The following is a 19233-nucleotide window of genomic DNA, read 5'->3' as shown; positions in this document are numbered from 1 at the left end:
GCAAGGGTAAATTTCCAGAGGGGGTTGTGCCTCCTGGAGAAATCTCAGTGGCATCTGCAAAGCCTTTCACATGCAGATTCTGGCTGCCAAGGGATGGGGCAGCCCCTGAGCTGTGGAATCATTGGCATGAAGCTTCCAGGTATTTGCAAGCCCAGTTGAAAGTCTTCTTAATTTATGTTTTCAAGCCCACAGCCTCACCAAGATGCTGGGGGAATATTCAGGTTTTCAGCAGAATAAAAACCACCCCAGTACCAAAAGAACACCTATCCCACCCCACAGCCTCTGCAGCTGGGCTGGAATGGCTGGGGAGCAAAGCCTGCAGCCTCATTTCCCCAGCAAGAAGAGACCTTTCCACCTTTCAGTGCACCCACAAGAATTCGCAGCCACGCTGAGAAAAAAAAGAAAATAAAAAAAGAAAGCCTTCTCCTATCCAAAAAGGTGAAAAGACAGGACAAAAAATGACTGCTGAGAATAGAAATACCCTGTGTAACCATGGCTTCCTCACCACCTGCATGACTGAAATGCAGGTGCCTGATGCTGGCCCTGCTGTGCTGCAGCCACAGCCTGGGAAATGCCCAGGAAGGTGTTCCCCTGCTGGCTGTGGGTGATGCTGGGGACAGTGATGTCCTCAGCCCAGGGTGGGGGTCCCTGAAAGTGCCTGGGCAGGGGGCACAGAATGAAAACGCCAATGACTCCTTGTCTCAGAGGCGCCTGAGGGAGCTCAGGCCTCTCCTGCCAGAGCCAGCCCTAGTGGAGGGGCTTTCCTGGCTGGTGTTACAGCTGAAATCCTCCTGGGACAGGCAAAGGCCTCTCTGCCCCAGCACAGCCTTTCTTTCAGCCTGTTGGGTGCCTTTTGATCCTCACTGGCAGAGAGCACCCAACACTTGTGGTGTCATCTTATCACAGGGGTTCCACACTGTTATCTCCTATCACAAAGGTTTCACACCTTCTTGGTGTTTCTCATGGACAGCTCCTCAGAGCACTGACTCCTTCTTCCTCACAGAGCAACCACCTGACTCCAGTTCCCCTCTCAACCACCCATCCAACTCTTTAAGCGCATCTTCTTCTCACTGGGTACAGCTCTGGCCTGTTAAAGTCAGGCCTGTTCATAATCTTTGATAATTGTCCCAGATGCCGCTCCTTAGGTGTAAGATTACTTTCCACACTATCTTTATTCTCTTATATTCTATCCCCCTACACACATGAGGCTCCCTGCACACCCCAGAGCCCCAATCCTGCTGCCACCAGCTCTTCCAGGCCCTGCACCTTGGAGGGATTTATCATGCAGGCAGGCAACAGGGGAATAAACACGTGCCAAGACTGGGAATGGCAATGTCTGAATGCCTCCAGTTCATTCCTCCAAATAAATCACTGTGACTCTAATTACCACACTTGCCCTGGCTACACACCAGCTTAATATGGAAAATGAGTGTGGAGCATTTATTGCTGCTGATCCTGGAGCCTTCATTTTTGATATTAAACCATGTTTAATTCATTGCAATGCAGATTAAAGCAAGGCAGGCCATGGGCAGGTTTGCTTGGGGAGGGTTTTGTTGCTCCCTGCCCCAGGATGGTGCTGGCCATGCTCCCCTCTGTGCTGACTCTGCGTCAAGCCCTGCCTGAATCCTGTCTGCTTTCACCACCACACCTCCTTTGCATGTGGATTTATGGTTGTTTAGACACCAGGACTAGGGAGACTGCTGTAAATGTGTTCTTTTCACTGAAGGGACAGGTTGCAGCAGAGCTTATAACCCTGCTAGATGCAGCAGAAGTGGTGGTTTGTGAGGTTTTAAGCTTTCCTAAATAGATGGCCATGCCTGTCAGTATGAATCAGCTCTTGCTTTCAGAAAAGCTTTCTTTCTTTATTCTGTTACAAGAGCCCTTGACCTTCAGTGACTAGTTTGCATTGAATCTTCAACAATTGTGAAATCATTTCTCACACAATCTGGGAGCGTGCTGCAGAGCCCAAACCTTTTTTGCCCTGTTTTGCAGTACAGCTTCTGCAGGGTGATGGACATTGGCCACTTACACAGGGGTTTAGTCGTGGGTGTAGGCACAGTTTGGGGTCACTGGGATGGGGCTGTGGGCACAGTTTGGGGTCACATGGATGGGGCTGCAGGCACAGTTTGGGGTCACTGGGATGGGGCTGTGCTGTAGGCACAGTTTGGGGTCACTGGGATGGGGCTGCGGGCACAGTTTGGGGTCACTGGGATGGGGCTGTAGGCACAGTTTGGGGTCACTGGGGTGGGGCTGCGGGCACAGTTTGGGGTCACTGGGATGGGGCTGTGGGCACAGTTTGGGGTCACTGGGATGGGGCTGTGCTGTAGGCACAGTTTGGGGTCACTGGGATGGGGCTGCAGGCACAGTTTGGGGTCACTGGGATGGGGCTGTGGGCACAGTTTGGGGTCACTGGGATGGGGCTGTGCTGTGGGCACAGTTTGGGGTCACTGGGATGGGGCTGCAGGCACAGTTTGGGGTCACTGGGATGGACTGGCCCAGCCCCAGCCCCAGTGGGCACAGCTGTGAGCAGCACTGACAGCAATGAGCCATGGGGTGCCCAGGTGTGCTGAGCAACCACCAAAGGGAGCAGAGGGCACACAGGGGCAGGGCATCAACATGAGGAGGGTAAAAGATTGGGCTAAAGAACAAGCAGGGCTGATGCTTGAAACCCTCTGAGGTGAGCTGATGCCACTCTGTGTGGGCAGGCACCTGAAGCCTTCTGATGAGGTTTGGTGTCACATTGTATGGGTTGAAGCCTTCTGAAGTTGTATGGTGGCACTCTGTATTGTGGCTGTCTTGACTGTGGCATATGCTGGGACACATGGGGTCTCAAAGTGATTTTCAGAGCAGGGGAGGGAGCAAAGAGGGTCCAGGGATGAGAAGACATGGAGCAGATGCAGGTCCACTGAGCTTATGGTTCACCCTGAGCAGGGCAGCACAGGCCAGGTGGGCAAAGGGAAAAGCAATGCAAGGCCAGCCTGAGCAGGAGGGCTCCCTGGTGGCACTGGTGACATCCCAGATGGCCCAGCTTCTTGCACACACACCTGGTGACACCAGGCTGGGCACCAGCATCTGCTGCTCTGTCCTTACCTGCACCGGCTCCACCCATCCAATGCTTCCCCATTTCCCATCACATCCCTGGCGGCGGCTCAGGTGCGTGTGAAATGTGATTCATGCAGAGCACGGCAGAGGGAGGAGTGACCGCTGCTGAATAATTCATCCCTGCCGGAGCAGAGTGTCCCCTCCCGGGGCAGGAGGATGTCACCTCGGGCTGGGTGCTGTCCCTGTCCCTGGAGGGGGAATGAGGATCTGCACTCCCTGCTGGCCAGGGCGTCTCCAGCCCTGGGGCATCAGGACAGCCCTCCCGGGGCAGCTGTACATCTCAGACTCCCTCTAGAGCACCCATGGAGTGCCAAGGCGGGGATCCATTCCTCTGAGCACACCTGGGCAGAACGTGTCTGTGATTTGGGGCACACGAGGAGGGGAGTCCTGGAGGAATTAGCTGGCTGGAGGGAGGAATCATTCTCTGGGGCATCAGTGTTTTATCTTCCCCAGCTCTGCAAACCCCACTCTCCTCCTGCCACCACTGATGCACATCTGGTGGGAGAGGAGCTGCTCCAGCCACAGGCCTGGGCAGGGCAAGAAAGGAGATGAGAAAAGCACAGAAGGGAAATGGAGGGAACCCACATGGCTCACCCTGGCATCTCCTTCCCTCTCCAGGCCAGCCCTGAGCCCTGGTTTGTGTCTGATGGTGGGACAGAGGGTGGGCAGCGCACCCCAGAGCTGTCCCAGCAGGCACGCCGAGCCCAAAGGTGCCCCGAGGAGGGAGATGCGCTGCTGGCAGGGCCCTGTCCCAGCGCAGGGACAGAGCAGGGAGGTGGCAGTGCTGCACATCGCCATGGCAACCCGCGGAGACGGCTCCTCGTTGAATCCCGGATCGCGGGATGAGCCCTGGCAAACCACGGACCCCAGCAGGGACAGACAGACAGACAGACAGACAGGCTTGGGCTGGGGCTCCCTGCTGGGGATTGGCCACAGGGTGTGTCTGCCCTCTGAACACCGATTTGCTAATCCTCTCTGGGGCAGTTTTGTGCCACAACAGCTGAGCCAGAGGTGCTGCCTCTGACAGGGCATTAGTGTTTCTCTGCACGGATGTTTCCGCCCTGACTCCTGTTGGGAAGGTTCTCTGCTGGTGAAACTCTCAGTGGAGCCTTGGTTGGTGCATGGCAAGGGAGAGGCTGGTGTCCCCTGTGCTGGCAGAGCTGCTGGTTAGGGACATGTTCCTGCATTTCTGACACTCTGGAGATTTGGTCCAAGGAGATCCTCAGAGGAGTTCAGCAGCAGATGCTCTTGCAAGGCGCAGTGTTTCTGCTCCAGTGGGGTGTGTCCCCATCCCCTGCTGTGGTGACGCACAGGTGCCTGGGTACCCCCACTCTTCCATCTCATCAGCGTGGCCCCACATAGGACCAGAGCATGGATGGGAGAGTGGGACTTCCCAGCTTTGCCCCTGCTGCAGTTCCATCCACATCTCCTGGTGTGGGAACCCAGAACATCCCTCTGGCTGTCCAGGACAGCTTGGACCCCTGCCAGGGGGCTCAGAGACCCTGGCACAGAGCCCAGAACACCTGTGGGTTTGATTATGACCCGTGGAGCAAATTACCAACCTTAGATGAAGGTCAGCAAGCCACAACAGTTTAGGTAGAATAACAGTGAAGTTATCACGGAGTGGAAAAGTAGATTTTGGGGTTTTTGGTATGGGGGCTCAGGAGGCAAGATGGACGGATCTGGGCATGTCCAGCCTTTCTCCTTCTTCTTCTTGGCCTCCATCTTCTGGGTGATGTTGGCACTTTTAGATTGGTTTAGAGCAGAAGCTCACTGTCTAACACAGGTGATGGGTATTGGAAGGTAATTGTAAACATTGTACAGGTAGTTTTTAGTATAAAGACATAACACTGCCCTGGGGCAGGCAGAGTGCCTGGACTGTCCTGCTGGATGGACCTCAGCAGGGCAGGAAAAAAATTTTTATAGATAAGACACAATAAAAAACCTTGAGACCGAGAAACGGCTGGGAAAAGAGACTTTTAACAATCTCGGGGTCACAGCAACCCGCAAAAGATTCTGAGATCCTGGGAGAAGAGGCTTTGAGGAGTCCCATTTTAGGAGAAGTCCTGGGTGCAGGCAGTGCTGCCTGTCACGTTTCCCACCCTCCTGATCTGCCTGGTGCTGAGCTCCTGCCCAGGGAGCATCCCCAGCCACAGAGAGCCCCTGTGTCCCAGCACGTCCTTGAGACACAGAGCACATCCCAAGGCTTCCCAAGAGCCTGGCGTGGGCACAGTGCTGTGCCAAGCCTTCCCCAGAGCAATGGCCAGTGATGGCCATTGTGTGTGATGAGTCTGTGCCTGGTCAGTGTGATCTTCCCATCTCTGCTGGTGTCTGCCCTTCATTCCCAGCTGAGCCATTTAACACATGGCTGCATGTGCCATCACATCAACCCTGTGCCACCCTGCCCAGCTCCCTGTCCCCTGCTCAGTGCTGGACCCCTCAGCACTCCTGCCTTCCCTTTCCCCAGCTCTGCTCCCCCTTCCAGCCTTCCCCAAGAGCTCACATTTATTTGGGGCTGATTTGTGCTGTGGCAGAGGAGCCATTAGGGCTCTTGTTAGCAGAGAGGGAAAGGGTGCCTGCTGTGTGCCCACAGTGGGTGGGTGAGGGCAGTAAATAAGGTTTCATTCCATTACAATGATTGGGAAGTGTTGAAGGAGAGCAGCAGGCTGGCAGAGCTGCAGAGGAGGTGTCCTCCAAGGGACAATTGTCACACAGCATCCTGCCAGCTGTCCCCATTTGTCTTCCTGTCTTGCCAGAGATGATATCGAGCTCCTTGTGCTGCTCGAGGTGCTGAGGTGGCCACAGGTGTCCCTGGGGCTGTCCTGTGGGACAGGACAAGGGGAAGGACTCCTTCAGCAGCAGGAGTTCTGGCACTGTGCTGGGTTATGGGCAGAAAATCTGCTTCCAGGAGATCATGAAGGAATGTAAAACATGGGAAGGGTCTGAGCTGCCCCAGTGTCATGGAGCCAGAGCTGCAGCTGCCCCTGGCTGGGAGGGATGCAGAGGGTGCTGGAGATCCCCATTCCTGCCATCTCCTTCCCTCCCTTGAGCATCTCTGTGTGCAGGTTTCACCCCCAGCCCAGCAGCAGCTCTGCTTTCCTCTACCGGCTGGGTGTTGGACACTTAATTCATTAGCATTAACGAGGTGTGCCTGGCTGTGCTGCAGCAGCTCCGTGGCACAGCTCAGCTGGAGGAGTCTCAGCCCTGGGAGATGCTCACGGAGCGAATGTGCTGTGCTTACAGCCCTCTCTTCCCCCTGCTGCTGAGTCACAGCCAGGCTCAGCTGCAAAGCAGGCTGTGGAGTCCTTGTGGAGGGTTTGTGGGGTCCCTGGTCCATTGCAGGGTGTCTGAGCAGCTCCAGGGGCCCTGCAATGGGCCAGGCTGGCAGCAGGGCTGAGCTCAGAGGCTCTGAGGTGCCCCAGACACACAGCAGCACCAGGAGAGGGGCAGTGCTCTCTGAAGGACTCACAGTCCTTAACTCATCGCTCTGAAGGGCAGCACCAGGTGCCTAAAATTAGACTCCCACCTCCTAATTTAGGTAGTTCAGAAAATAGGCTGGTTTGTGTATTCTTCTCTCCCTACCCTGCTGGCACAGCTCAGCATCCAGAGACTTCCAGGGAGCTGCTCTGTTCTCAGGCAGCTTGGAGCACTCCAGCAGCACCCTGTGAAGGAATCCCAAATGTTCCTGTATCCCTGGTTAACCCTGAGCAGGAAAAGAGGAGCTGCTGCTCCATCTCTGGAGGGGAGAGCCCTCCTGGGGCTGCAGGAGCCGGATTTTAACCAGAATTATCAAAGAGCAGCCTGGTCCTGGTCCTGAGCTTACCCATGGTGGGCTGGGGTTGTATCTCAGTGTGAGGGGTTTGTGATACCCCAAATCAGCCCCTGCAGCACCTCCCTGCTGCCCCTGCACAGCTGGACCCTGGGGTGCCAGGGGTGTGCCAGGGTGCAGCAGGCAGGGACAGAGCAGGCACCATGTGTAGCCATGAGATTTTCTGAAAAATCCTTTCCTTAGGATTTTTTCTCCTGAGAAGCTGTGAGGCCTCAGGAACAAAGTGTAAACAATGGTTATCTGCTGCTGTGGAATGCAACAGGTGCATCTGGGATTGGTCTCATGTGGTTGTTTCTAATTAATGGCCAATCACAGTCAGCTGGCTCAGACTCTCTGTCCAAGACACAAGCCTTTGTTATCATTCTTTCTTTTTCTATCCTTAGCTAGCCTTCTGATGAAATCTTTTCTTCTATTCTTTTAGTATAGTTTTAATATAATATATATCATAAAATAATAAATCAAGCCTTCTGAAACATGGAGTCAGATCCTCGTCTCTTCCCTCATCCTGGGACCCCTGTGAACACCGTCACAACCATGCTCCCGAGGGGCAGCTGTGTGGAGATGCTGGGGCAGCAGCACCCTGGGGATGGCTGTGAGCTGGAGGGCCCTGAGATGCTGCAGTGACAGCGCTGCTCTCCATATGGCAACCTCTGGAACCACCAGAGCGGTCCCACCCCTCTGGATCCCAGGACAGGGAACTGACACAGTAGGGAAATGTTGGACGTGGCCAGTGGCGTGAAGGGAGCCACGGGGACATAGCAATGCCATCCTGGTCCCTGTCCCCATGCCTGGGGAGGTGGTGACAGCCTGGCAGCTCCTCACACGAGCCTGCAGCTGCAGGGATCTGCACGTTTCATAGTACACGTGTCCCATTAAGAAAAAGATCAGAGTTCCCAGGAGCTAAAAATAACAGCAGGCAGTGGAGTTTGTCCAGGAGACAGAGAGGGATGCGGGGGTGAGGAGCAGAAGGTGTAATTTCACTGCTGGCTCCAGCAGTGACAGGGTGCAGGAGAAGGGAGTGAATCAATCCTGCCCTGGTGCAGGAGATCACTGCTGAGGGAGCAGCCTGGGGCTGTGGTTACTGAGCTCCAGACCCACTCCTGTCACACCTGAGGTACTGCAGGGTGTAGGGGGTGCCCTGGGGCTGTGCCAGGGTGCAGCAGGCAAGGACAGAGCTGGCACCATGCTCCCGAGGGGCAGCTGTGGGTTGATGCTGGGGCAGCAGCTCCCTGGGGATGGCTGTGAGCTGGGGGGCCCTGAGATGCTGCAGTGACAGGGCTGCTCTCCATATGGCAACCTCTGGTGCTGAGTGAAGGAGTGAGTGCAAACACAGATCCTAATTGCCACAGCTCCTCCACAGCCAGCTCTGCCTGCTCTCCCCAAGCTGTCAGATGCTCTCTGGCAAATGCCTCCATCTCTCTTCCATGGATGAATTGAAGCTATTTATTCTCTCTTCAAGATCCAGCAGCTTCTGGTTTACCACCAGTTGAGCAGCTGGGAGAGAGCAGGAGGAGTGAGGAGGGGAGAAACCCCTGGAGCTCCTTTTGGCACAATCCTAAATCCCAATTCCTTTAGGACCAGAAAATCCAAGCCCTGTGAGAGAGAGAGAGCAGAGGCCAATGCCTGTCCTGGGCCAAGGAAGCCCCTGGCCTGAAGCAAGCTTTGCTGGAGAAATGACCCTCATTCCCTGAATGCTGTCAGTGGCAGGAGGAACAGGATGGGCAAAAGAATTTGCTCTTCAAGGTTATTTAACTCCTTACCCTCCAGGTCCTGCATCCCAGCATGGGTTAGAGCACCTGGCAGGGCCCAGATCACCCTGTGAGGACAGGCTGAGGGAGATGGGGTATCCAGCCTGGAGAAGCAAAGGCTCCAAGGGGACCCTAGAGCCCCTTCCAGTGCCTGAAGGGGCTCCTAGAGAGCCAGGGAAGGACTTTGGGCAAGGACCTGAAGTGACTGCACAAGGGGTAAAGGCCCTAAGCTGAAAGAAGGCAAGGTTAAGTTAGACATTAGGAATAAACTCTTTACTGTGAGTGTGGTGAAGCCCTGGCACAGGTTGGAACACGAGGATTTTTAAGGTCCCTTCCAACCCAAACCATTTTGTGATTCTAACCCCAGGCTCCCACCACAGCCTTGAAGGCGAACCACAATTAAAAAAAAACCCCAACCTAAGCAAGCAAACATGGTAACAGGTCCAATTAGCAGAGGCATTTGGCTTCCCAGCACCACTCCCATGGCTGCTGGCTTTTGGAAGGGGCTGGGTGAGATGAGTGGCAGCTCCAGCAGCTCTGTGCAGATGGACACATCCACTCTCTATCTGGAGAGCTCTTGCTCCCCCAGCCAGCCCTGGCACTCCTCAGCTGCTGCAGCCAGAACAGATCCAGCATCCATCACCTCTCCTGCTCCCAGCCCCATCCTGCTGGGACCCTGGGGTGGGTCAGCACCCACAGCAGCTCCAGGGTGGCTGTTCCTGGTGCTGCATCCCTGCAGGAGCTGGGCTTGGAGCCCCAGGTGTGCAGTTACTCTGCCCCAGGGCTTTGGGGTTCCTGCATTTGGGGGCTCATACTCTCAGCAACACTTCCCTGGGTGCCTGGGCATGTTTGCCCCCCTGGCTGCCCTCATCTTTGGGGTGAAACCCAATATCTGTTTAAATCTGAGATTCCCAAAGATTATATCCAACAGGTTTCTTGAAAATCAGCAACTGAGTGGAATATGGAAACTTTTTCTTGCCCTCCATAGTGGGGGAAAAAATCTGGAAGTAGGAGGCAAATCACAGGGAAATGGCTTTCCTTGGTACCTGCCAAGGGGAACTTCCATGGTGCTCATGGGTCCCTTCCAGCTCAGGATATTCTGTGATGTCCACTGAAATAATTGCAGGTGCCAGCCTGTCCCTTTGGAAAAGGCAGTGGTTCCCCATTGCTCCCAGCCCTGCTCCCTCATGCTGCTGCTCTCCTCCCAGCTGGTGAGCCTGTTGATTTTATAAACTGCTCATTCTCAACATTGACAGAGCTGTTTGCCTCCCACCCCACTGGGCTTTGCAAGCTCTTTTTGGTTTTTTTTCTTGACTTAATGGGATGTTTACTCCACAACAGCCTTCCCTCCACAGCCAGCAGGAGGAACTCTGAGCCACCACCCCAACAACCTGCCGGCTTTCACTCTGAGCTGGGAGTAGATGTGAATTTCCTCCCTGCTGCAGCTCCTGCAGGGTTGGGGTTGAATTTTGGTCCCCAAATCCAACTGAGAGGTCTTGCAGCTCATTTCTACCCTGGGGAAGAAGGAGGGAGCTCACAGGTTTGGAGAAAGGCACTCTGAGGTTTGGAGGCTGAGGGCTCTTCAGCCTTGGGCTGGGTCAGAGGTGTGTCCTGCCCTGTGGTGACAGTGCAGCTCTAAGCAGGTGACAGGGAGGTGGCTTGGCAGCTGCCAGCCTTGCCTCATGACAGCTGCCAGGCAGGCATCAGGTAGTCGTGATTTCTCCTACTCCCTCTGCCTCGGAGCCAGGGACAGAGTGGGAGGGGTCTGCTCAGCTCCTCCTGGGGAAGAAAGCAAACACGGATATGCACAGAGCCCTTTCTCCTCTGTCCACCTTAGATTGTGACACCCGTGCTCCCAGCTTCTCCCTTCAGGTGCTGCTCCTGGGGCAGGGAGGGTTGTGCCAGGGCAGGAGTTCTCACAGCATCCCTGCTTTGATCAGTGTCTGTGTGAATTGATGGGCTCCATGACACCTCTGCCACATGCTGGTGCCATCCTCCCTTACCGTGACGCCTCTGCCACATGCTGGTGTCACCTTCCCTTACCGTGACACCTCTGCCACATGCTGGTGCCATCCTCCCTTGTGACGGTGTTCGCAGGGGTTCTTGGATGAGGGAAGAGATGAGGACCTGACTCCATATTTCAGAAGGCTTGATTTATTATTTGATGATATATATTACATTAAAACTATACCAAAAGAATAGAAGAAAGGATTTCATCACAAGGCTGGCTAAGAATAGAAAAAGAAAGAACGATAAAGCTTCTGTCTCAGACAAAGAGTCCGAGCCAGCTGACTGTGATTGGCCATTAATTACAAATAAACCAACATGGGCCAATCCCAGATGCACCTGTTGCATTCCACAGCAGCAGATAACCATTGTTTACATTTTGTTCCTGAGGCCTCTCAGCTTCTCAGGAGGAAAATCCTAAGGAAAGGATTTTTCATGAAAGATGTCTGCAACACTCCCTTACCATGACACCACTGCCACATGCTGGTGTCATCCTCCCTTACCTGAGCCTCCAGCACTGGCGTGGCCATCACTGCTCATTCCTTCAGAGAATAGGGGCCCTGTGGAAGCTTGTTTCTTGCTTTCCATGAGCTCTGTGGTGTACTTGGGTGTATTGGTCTCACCTCCATCCTGCTGCTCTTGCTGACTGCCAGAAGCCCCAGCAGGCTCTCACCTGAGCTTCTCCCAGTGCTGCTGCACTGAAGCTCTCACCTTGTCATCGCAGGACAGCAGGAGTCCCTGGGGGAAAGCAGCAAACAGCTGATTGCCAAGGGGCTAATCCAGCAGGGAGCAGCAGCGTGGAGAGTGGCAAGTGTGCAGTGCAAAGCCAGCAGCCTTTGTCCCATCCTGCAGCACAGAGCTGGGGACATGAGTGTGGTGGTGTTCACAGGGGTCCCAGGATGAGGAAGCGATGAGAATCTTGACTCTATGTTTCAGAAGGCTGATTTATTATTTTGTGATATATATAAAAATAAAATTATATATTAAAACTATACTAAAATAATAGAAAAAAAGATTTCATCAGAAGGCTTGAAAGGAATAGAAAAGTGATAACAAAATCTCATGACTCTGAGAAAGTCCGACCCAGCTGACTGTGAATGGCCATTAATTAGAAACAACCAAAGATGTACCTGTTGCATTCCACAGCAGCAGATAATTATTGTTTTTCTTTTCTTCTGAGGCTTCTCAGCTTTTCAGGAGAAAAATCCTGGCAAAAGGATTTTTCATAAAATATGTCTGTGACACATGAGCAAGGGGCAGGGCAAGCCCACGGCACCCACGGGAGGGAGGGAGGCCTGTGGCAATGGCAGTGTGAGATCAGGAGATGCCAGAGAACTGTCTCTGAATTAACTGCAGCAGGTAGGGAGCCTTAAAACATTTGAAGAGGGCAACACATAACCACAAAGGTGCCCAGGGAAGAGAAATAAATTTGTGTTTCCCTCACAGGAAGCACACAGGATAGGGAGCAAGTTGTTCATGTTACAGTTTCCCACTGCTTCCCAACTCTCACCCAACACCAACTGCAGAACAGTTGTCTGGCAAATAAGCTATGAAAAAATAAGGAAGCTTTGCCAAAATCGCAGCTGAAAGAGTAAAACTCTCGCAGATGATACTGCTGCTCAGAGACACTTGCCTCCTGCCTTTAAGCAGGCTTTATACCAGCATCCAAACATAAAGAAAGAAAATCTGACAGGTGTATATAAGCAATTGGGCACAAACAAACAAATCCTCAAACTCTGCAAGGAATAGGTTATGTTTTGAGGGGGCTGTCTTCATGTACAGACATGCAGGGAGAAGGGCGTTTTATTTTGGGGAAAAATTTCTGATATTGAAATCTAGAAAAGCATTTGAGCTTTGCTATATCTTCTCAATCTTCATTCTGGAAACATTCTTTTAAAATCCATAGCTGTATCTGTAAAGGGCCAGCAAATGCAAACAGGTTTAAAATAGATATGTGAATGAGTCAAATAGATGTCAACAGCCAATCTTAAAAGGTGCATGCTGTATCAAACAGGGAAAACAGGAGAGGATATAAATTTGGGTTGAGACAAGTTTTAAGGTGTGACATGCTAAAAGCATAAGAACATATAATGAAGACTATTCCAGGTCATTAGAAGAAAGGCAGCCAGTGCTCTGCTGGATTCTTGTGTTTCTGTGGCTGCTAAGAGCTCTGACATTAGGGCATCACATAAACCAGAATTAATCCCTTTACATCAGGATCTGCCATGAGCAATGTTAGAAAATTCACATACTCTGCCCTTTCCAGTAGCAGATAAATGTAAAGAACATTTCCTAAACTGAAATGTCAGAAAATGCTTTTGGAAAATACTGATGAGATAGAGAGCAAGGGATTGCCAGGGCCAGGCAGGATTTCCCTACAGGCTGTGGAGAAGGAGCAGGTGGAGTTACTGAGCCTGGGGTTGGGTGCCCTGCTCCTGGGATAGCTCTGAGATCATGGAGATGGGAGGCAGCAATTGTGACTGCAATTCCTGTCAAAGCTTAGAGCAGGAAACTACATCCAAGTCCAACTTCTGTACAGAGCAAATGAGTTGCTTGAAGCTCTGATAAAGAATAGAATGGGAAGATGCAGAAAGTCATATGATGGAAGTCAGTCATATTTTCAAAGGAGGAATTCGTGGCTTGCAAATTATTCTTTCTTGAGTATGTTAGCCAGCTAATAGTGCACTTGAATTCCTCAATTCCATGGTAACCTACCTCCCAGCCCTTGCTTCTCAATCTATTTGGAAGAAATGCACACAAGCCTCCTTTCATGCATTGATAATGTAGTTTCCTTAAGAGGTTTTGTTGATTTTTTCCCCGCCAAGACTGGGAGAGTGGTTACCATGGAGTTACCTATGGACAGGCAGGCAGACAATCCCATGCCTTTGGAACAGGGGGACGAAGAGTAAGGTGACAATGTTTGCACACCACACATAATGTCTAAAGGTAATTAACAAGAAACCTAACGAGGCACTGCAGGAGGGTTTCATGATGTTTAGCGATCCGATGGCAACATGGCAAGCGGCATCCGAAGAGCAGTGCCCCATGCAGCGGGGCTCGCAGGGCAGGCCGGTGGCCGCCCCAGACCGGAGCTGCCCGGGGAAGGAGCCGCGGCCGGGCAGGCTGAGGAAGGCACCGGGCTGCGGGAAGGGGCGCGGGATGTGCGGGCTTTGCGGTGCCGGAGCGGGGACTCCCGGCGGGGGACACCGGCGCGATGCCGCGGCTGGGCCGGGGCGTGAGGCGGTGGGCGAGGGGCTCCTGCGGTGTCCGGCCCCCCGGTACCCACCGAGCGTGCCCGTCCGTGCGCAGCCGGCGGGGCCCGGGGGGCGATGCCCGTGGTGGGCCCCGGGGGCGATGCCCGCCGCTCCCGGAGGGGGCGTGAGGGCTCCGCAGCCCCCGGCCCGGGGGGGCCCGCCCGCCTCCGCCCGCCCCGCGCCCCGCCCCGCCCCGCCGAGCCGCCGCCCGCCCTCGCCCCGCAGAGCCGCGCACCGCGCTCGCCGCCGCCGCGGGCACGGAGCAGCGGGCCGGGCCGGGCCGGGCCGGCATGGCGGGGGCGGGCCCCGCGGGGCGGCGGCAGCAGCAGCAGAGGCGGCGGGCCCCGTCCGAGCGCTGAGCGCGGCGGGCCATGGGGGCGGCGGCGGCGGGGGGCTGCGGGAGCCCTGCCCTGCCCTGCCCGCCCGCCCGCCGAGCCCGCGGCGCTTCCTGAGGGAGCGGCGGCGGCGGAGCCCAGGTGAGCCCTTGCCGGCCGTGCCCGGGGACGGCCGTCGGTCCTGCGCGCCGCCGGGGGAGTTCGCCGGCTGGCCCGGGATGCTCCGGCGGCACCGAGGGGACCGCGAGCGGCGGGAGCTGCCGCCCCCTCCCCGGCACCTGCTCGGTGCCGGTGCTCCCGCAAGGGATGCCCGCTCCCGGGCGCGGGGTGCCCGGAGCCATCGCCGGCGCGGAGCTCTGTCTCGTCCTCCGCGGGGTCCGCTGGGGATGTGCCTGTGGCCTTCTGCCGGGGCCGGGGTGCTGGTGATGGGGTCCCCCCGTTCCTGCCCCGTGTCCCTGCCGCCGCCTCGGCGGCCCTGGCTCGGTGCAGCCGCCGGGATGCGCGGCAGGAGGAATGTGGCCGCAGGGGCTGGAGCGGATCGGTGCAGCCGGGCATACCTGAGATTGCTTTTCCCCCATAGCCGGGAAGGCTGAGCACAGAAAGTGGGCTCGGGGCAGGGAGCTCCACCAGTTCCCCCTCGGGTCACCTTGGCGTGCTCCTGGGTGACAGTGTTCCCGCTATTAGTCTGGTATCATGGCAGTTGCCATCGTGAAGTGCGGCTGATTGAGCTGAAAGAACAGAGACAAACGCACTTGGCTTCTGGCTTGAGGCTTGTTTGGGTTTGGTTGTTTTTCCTCGTTTTCCTATTTTAGAGCAATTTGGATGGGATGAGTTTTCCTCCTTGTCGGCAGCAGAACTGGTAGAGAGACGTGGCTTGCTTTTGAGGAAGTGCAGTTTGAAAGCATTCTCACCTTTCTCTTCTCTGATGACAACCAGAGGGCTGTGTGCCACCTTCAGCCTTCCCGTGCCTCAGTTTCCCCGTGCCCACAAAGGAAAGGTGGAGGAGAAAAAAGCTGGGATGTGTGTTCTTGTGTGTGAGAACCTCTGCTGCCATGAGACTGCCTCGAGGGCAGAGTGGCTCTGGGTGAAGCCCAAGGCAAGCTGAGCCTGTGGCCCACCTTTGTGAGGAGGGAGGTGCTGAGTGCAGGGAGGGCTGGCACGGCCCCTGCTCTGGGCACAGACCCTGGCAGGATGCTCCCCGGGTTTAGCAGCCCTCCATGCCCATCCACGAGCTGCTGGCATCCATGTTGTCCTGCAGTCAGGAGTTCCTGCTGTACCTGAGCAGCAAACAAAACAGCATCCTGGCTTTTTTCATAATAAATTGGGGTGTTTTTGGCTTTGACATCTCCTGTGGCCATTTCCTGTGCCTTGGAGCTCCAGCCTGTGCTGAGCCTGCAGCCTCCCACTCTGGCTGCTGGCTGAGACCCCCGTGATGCTGAACTTCCTCTTGCCTTTGCTGCCATCTCCTTGCACTGTGGCTGTTCCCTCTCAGCCACCAGGGCAGCCTTTGCTCCTGTGTGTCCACAGCTCCTGGCCAGAGCTGGGCTTTGGGGTGCTGGGACTGGCTCTGGGTGCTCTGCCTGCATGGAGGAGTGCCTGGTGCTGGAGCAGGCTGAGCTCCTCGGGCTCTGTGATGCTGCTGCAGGAGCCTGTGGGGGAAATCAGCCCCCTGGGACACCCTGGCATGGGTGGGGAGCGTGGCTGCTCTCCTGGATTGACAGTTCAACCTGCCAGCTGCCCACTTGATTGGCATGGCAACAGCCACGGTGCTGCAGCTCTGCTTGGGAGGCACAACTTCAGCCTTGCTGCAGGACCAGCCGTGAGGGGGCTCAGGGTGCTGCTGGTGGGGTGCTCTACCATGGACAGCGCTGGGCCAGCGGTGTCCCACAGCTGGAGCGTGCCTGCCCCTTCCCGGGGCTTCAGCACTGCTGCCACCAAGGGCTGTCCCTGCTGCAGCCCCAGCTGATGGGGCTGGTCCTGCTGTGAGGTCCCAGGGGGCCAGTGCTGCTGCCAGCAGCTCACTCGGCTGCCCAGGGAGCTCTGGCAGCTCAAGGGAATCGGGATCACTTCTCAAGGATGGAGCCATGGAGCAGATATAAACCCACATCCCCTTGGCACAGGGGCAGGTGTGGGGAGCACAGAAGTCGACTCAGGCCTGGTTCCTTCTGCAAACCAAGGGGTGCAGGGCTGGAGACAAGGCTGGGCAAGGGAAGAGGTGCCACATGTATTAGGGTGGGCAGGAACCTCAATCTTCCTAAGGCAGGAGGGCAGGCACAGGTTTGCAGTTAACAGCAGTGAGGTTGCAGAGAGCCTTGGAGCTCATTTCTGCCTCAGACCAAGGCAGTCTGAGCTTTGGACTGGAACTGAAGCCCTGTCTAGCACAGGAAAGGTCCCTGAGAGAGAGAAGATGCTGTTTGCAGCAGCCACCTTCATGTTCACCACCCGAGCTCCTGGGAGCTGACCTGCAGTGCTGGGGCTGAGCAGAGCTCTGGGACCTGCCCATGGATCTGCAGAGCTGGGATTTTACCCCCAATGCCAGCCCCAGGATAGCAAGAAGATGCTTTTGTCATTTTCTTGGTGGCTGCACCCTGACACGGAAGGACAAAGCCTCCAGTCCTCAGCTTTGCCTTTGCACTGGTCCTCCCTCCCTCCCTCCCACGATGTCAGGAGCAAGCCTCTCTCCTGATCCATGCCCATGAGTTCTGTGCCCTTTGCCAGGGCAGCTCCAGCACTCAGGCTCCATGGTTTGGTGGTGAAAAAAGTGTTTAGATAAAGGTAAAGTTGGGTGCTGCCTTGAGGAGTCTCTAGCCTGGAGCAAGGCTCGGATCATCTGAGGGTCTTCCACAGAATGAACCCCCATCACCACTGGGGCAGCAAGGCTGCTCCCATCTCTCCTACCATGGGGCAGGAAACAGCACAAACCTGCCAGGGTTGAGATGCTTTTTGATGCCACCTTCCCCTGCCAGGACAGAGGAGATGCTTTTTGATGCCACCTTCCTGTGCCAGGACATCCCTGGGTGATGTCTCAGAGGCTGCAATGGCAGGAGGAGGAGGAGATGAAATAAGGGGGCCTTTTTCTCCATCACCAGGGCTTGTTTGGGTGTGCCCTCCCCAGGCTGCTGGGCTGCTCCAGCTGTGAAAGCAGGGGACAGAGACATGGACCCACACCAGGGAGAAGCACCTGGGAGAGTGGAAGGAAAAACGGCACCATCAAGTCATGCTGCTCATCCAAGCAGTGGCCTTGGGCACTGGCTTGTTGAAGGACACACCTTTTCCCACTTGATCCACCTAAAACAGAGTCTTTCTTCTTCTGTGGCTCCTTCTGGGGGTGTGTGCAGCTCCCTGCTTCTTGGAGGGCTGGAAATCTCTGATCTGGCTGGATATTAATCCTTGTGGCTGGCTGTCCTCCACAGGGAAGAGAGGGATGGCTGCTGCACAGCCTTCTGTGAGGCTGAGTGAGCTCTGCCCATCCTCTGCTCTCACCTGTTATGATGGGAACTGTCTTCCCTGAAAATGGAGAGCCAGGAGAGAGCTGGGGGAGGCCCTGCATGTGCCAGAGCAGATTTCTACAGCCAGGACAGACATAATGGCCAGGAGCCACCTTGGAGGACCTGACAGTCAATATCTTCCATGCCACTTGAAGAGATGATCAGAGCACCATGGCTGGCTGTGGGGTGGTAGAGGAGCCTCAAATGTGGTGGAACCACAGCTGCACTGAGGGAACAGCCTGCCCAGATTTGATTTTTGCTCGGTACTGCGAGTGCTCACACACATTCACAGATGGGCCTTTTCTCCCTGAGAGTGCACAGATCCTCCACCGTGGAAAAACCACTGTGCTTCTGCCTGGCCATACCTCCATCCCTGTCCCCTACATCCCTGACCCTTCCATCCCTGACCCTTCCATCCCTGCCTGCCCAGCCTGAGCATGCACATGGATGCCTGGTGACGTTGGGAACACTTCAGAGCTCCCTCGTCATCCTCCCTCTCTTTCAAATTAAGCAAGAGCTGGGCTCAACAGCCAGTCAATAGCAAAACTTATCTCTTAAATAGCATTATTGATTGCCCAGGAAGCCTGGGTTTGTATCAATAGATGCATGCACACACAGGCAGGTCCTTGCCAGCTCCTGGTGGTGAATGGCACAGAGGAACGTGCAGAGAGGGTTTGCTGCAGGTGGGGACACACGTGTGAGTCCATGTGAGGAAGATGCAGCTCTCCATTGCAGAGGCACCCCAGGGTCTTTGGTTATGGGCCTTTCACACTTGCCCAGCATTATTGTGCTGCCTTGACCACTCTTGAACGTGTGTCCCTTTCTTCCTGACACATTGTGATGCAGGTTCTGCCAGCTTGCTTTGCCTCTGGTTGCAGGGAGTCTTCTGGACTCTGCCTTTGGAGAAGATGTGCAGGTGTCTGCCCACAAATTGAGTGGTCTCCTCAAAGGTCACTGACCCTGCAGGGATTCTTCATGTGGAGTCTTGGGAAAGATGTGCAAAATTCACTCTGCTGTAGAGGAACTAGAGGAGAGGAGGAACTGGCTGGAGAGGAGGATGGATGAGACCCATCCTGCCAGGGAGGGCATTGCCTTGTGTCCAGCTCTGGGCTGGCAGTGCAGGCTGTGAGCTGGCATGTGTGGGGAGTGTGGTGGCACCTGGCTGAGCTCCGTGTCCCAGGTGGGGCCATGGGAGTGTGGCAGGAAAGGCAAGGTGTGCAGCTGCTCTGGAGCTGTCTCCCTCCAGGTAATGGGCAGTGGAGGGTGGAGGAGGGCTCCCATGGGCTGTGGGGCTTTGTCCCCTCAGGGCTCAGAGTGGCCCTTGTCCCTCAGAGGTGGCAGAGTGCTTGCAGCAGCCAGGTCATGCATGGTTCACTGCTCAAGTCCCTGTTTGCCAAGGCTCCTGCACTGCCCGTGCCTTCCTAGCATGGAGCCAGGAGAGAGCAGGGTGTGAGCAGAGCTGTGTCCTTC

The 19233-nt window shown here is 55.4% G+C and overlaps 1 protein-coding gene across 2 annotated transcripts in view; it reads left to right on the top strand.

The window, feature by feature from the left end:
- The first annotated feature begins 14334 nt into the window (after positions 1 to 14334).
- Positions 14335 to 19233, top strand: part of FRMPD3 (FERM and PDZ domain containing 3) — a 65625-nt gene continuing 60726 nt past the window's right edge. For both annotated transcript variants that reach the window (XM_058032383.1, XM_058032382.1), the window contains exon 1: positions 14335 to 14416. The gene's annotated coding sequence lies outside the window, so the exon portion shown is untranslated. The remainder of the gene's footprint in view (positions 14417 to 19233) is intronic.

Source organism: Melospiza georgiana, chromosome 12 (assembly GCF_028018845.1).
Source record: "Melospiza georgiana isolate bMelGeo1 chromosome 12, bMelGeo1.pri, whole genome shotgun sequence".
NCBI classification, from domain to species: Eukaryota; Metazoa; Chordata; class Aves; order Passeriformes; family Passerellidae; genus Melospiza; species Melospiza georgiana.
The sequence above is the reverse complement of the archived record's forward strand: the minus strand, read 5'-3'. Positions and strand labels throughout refer to the sequence as shown.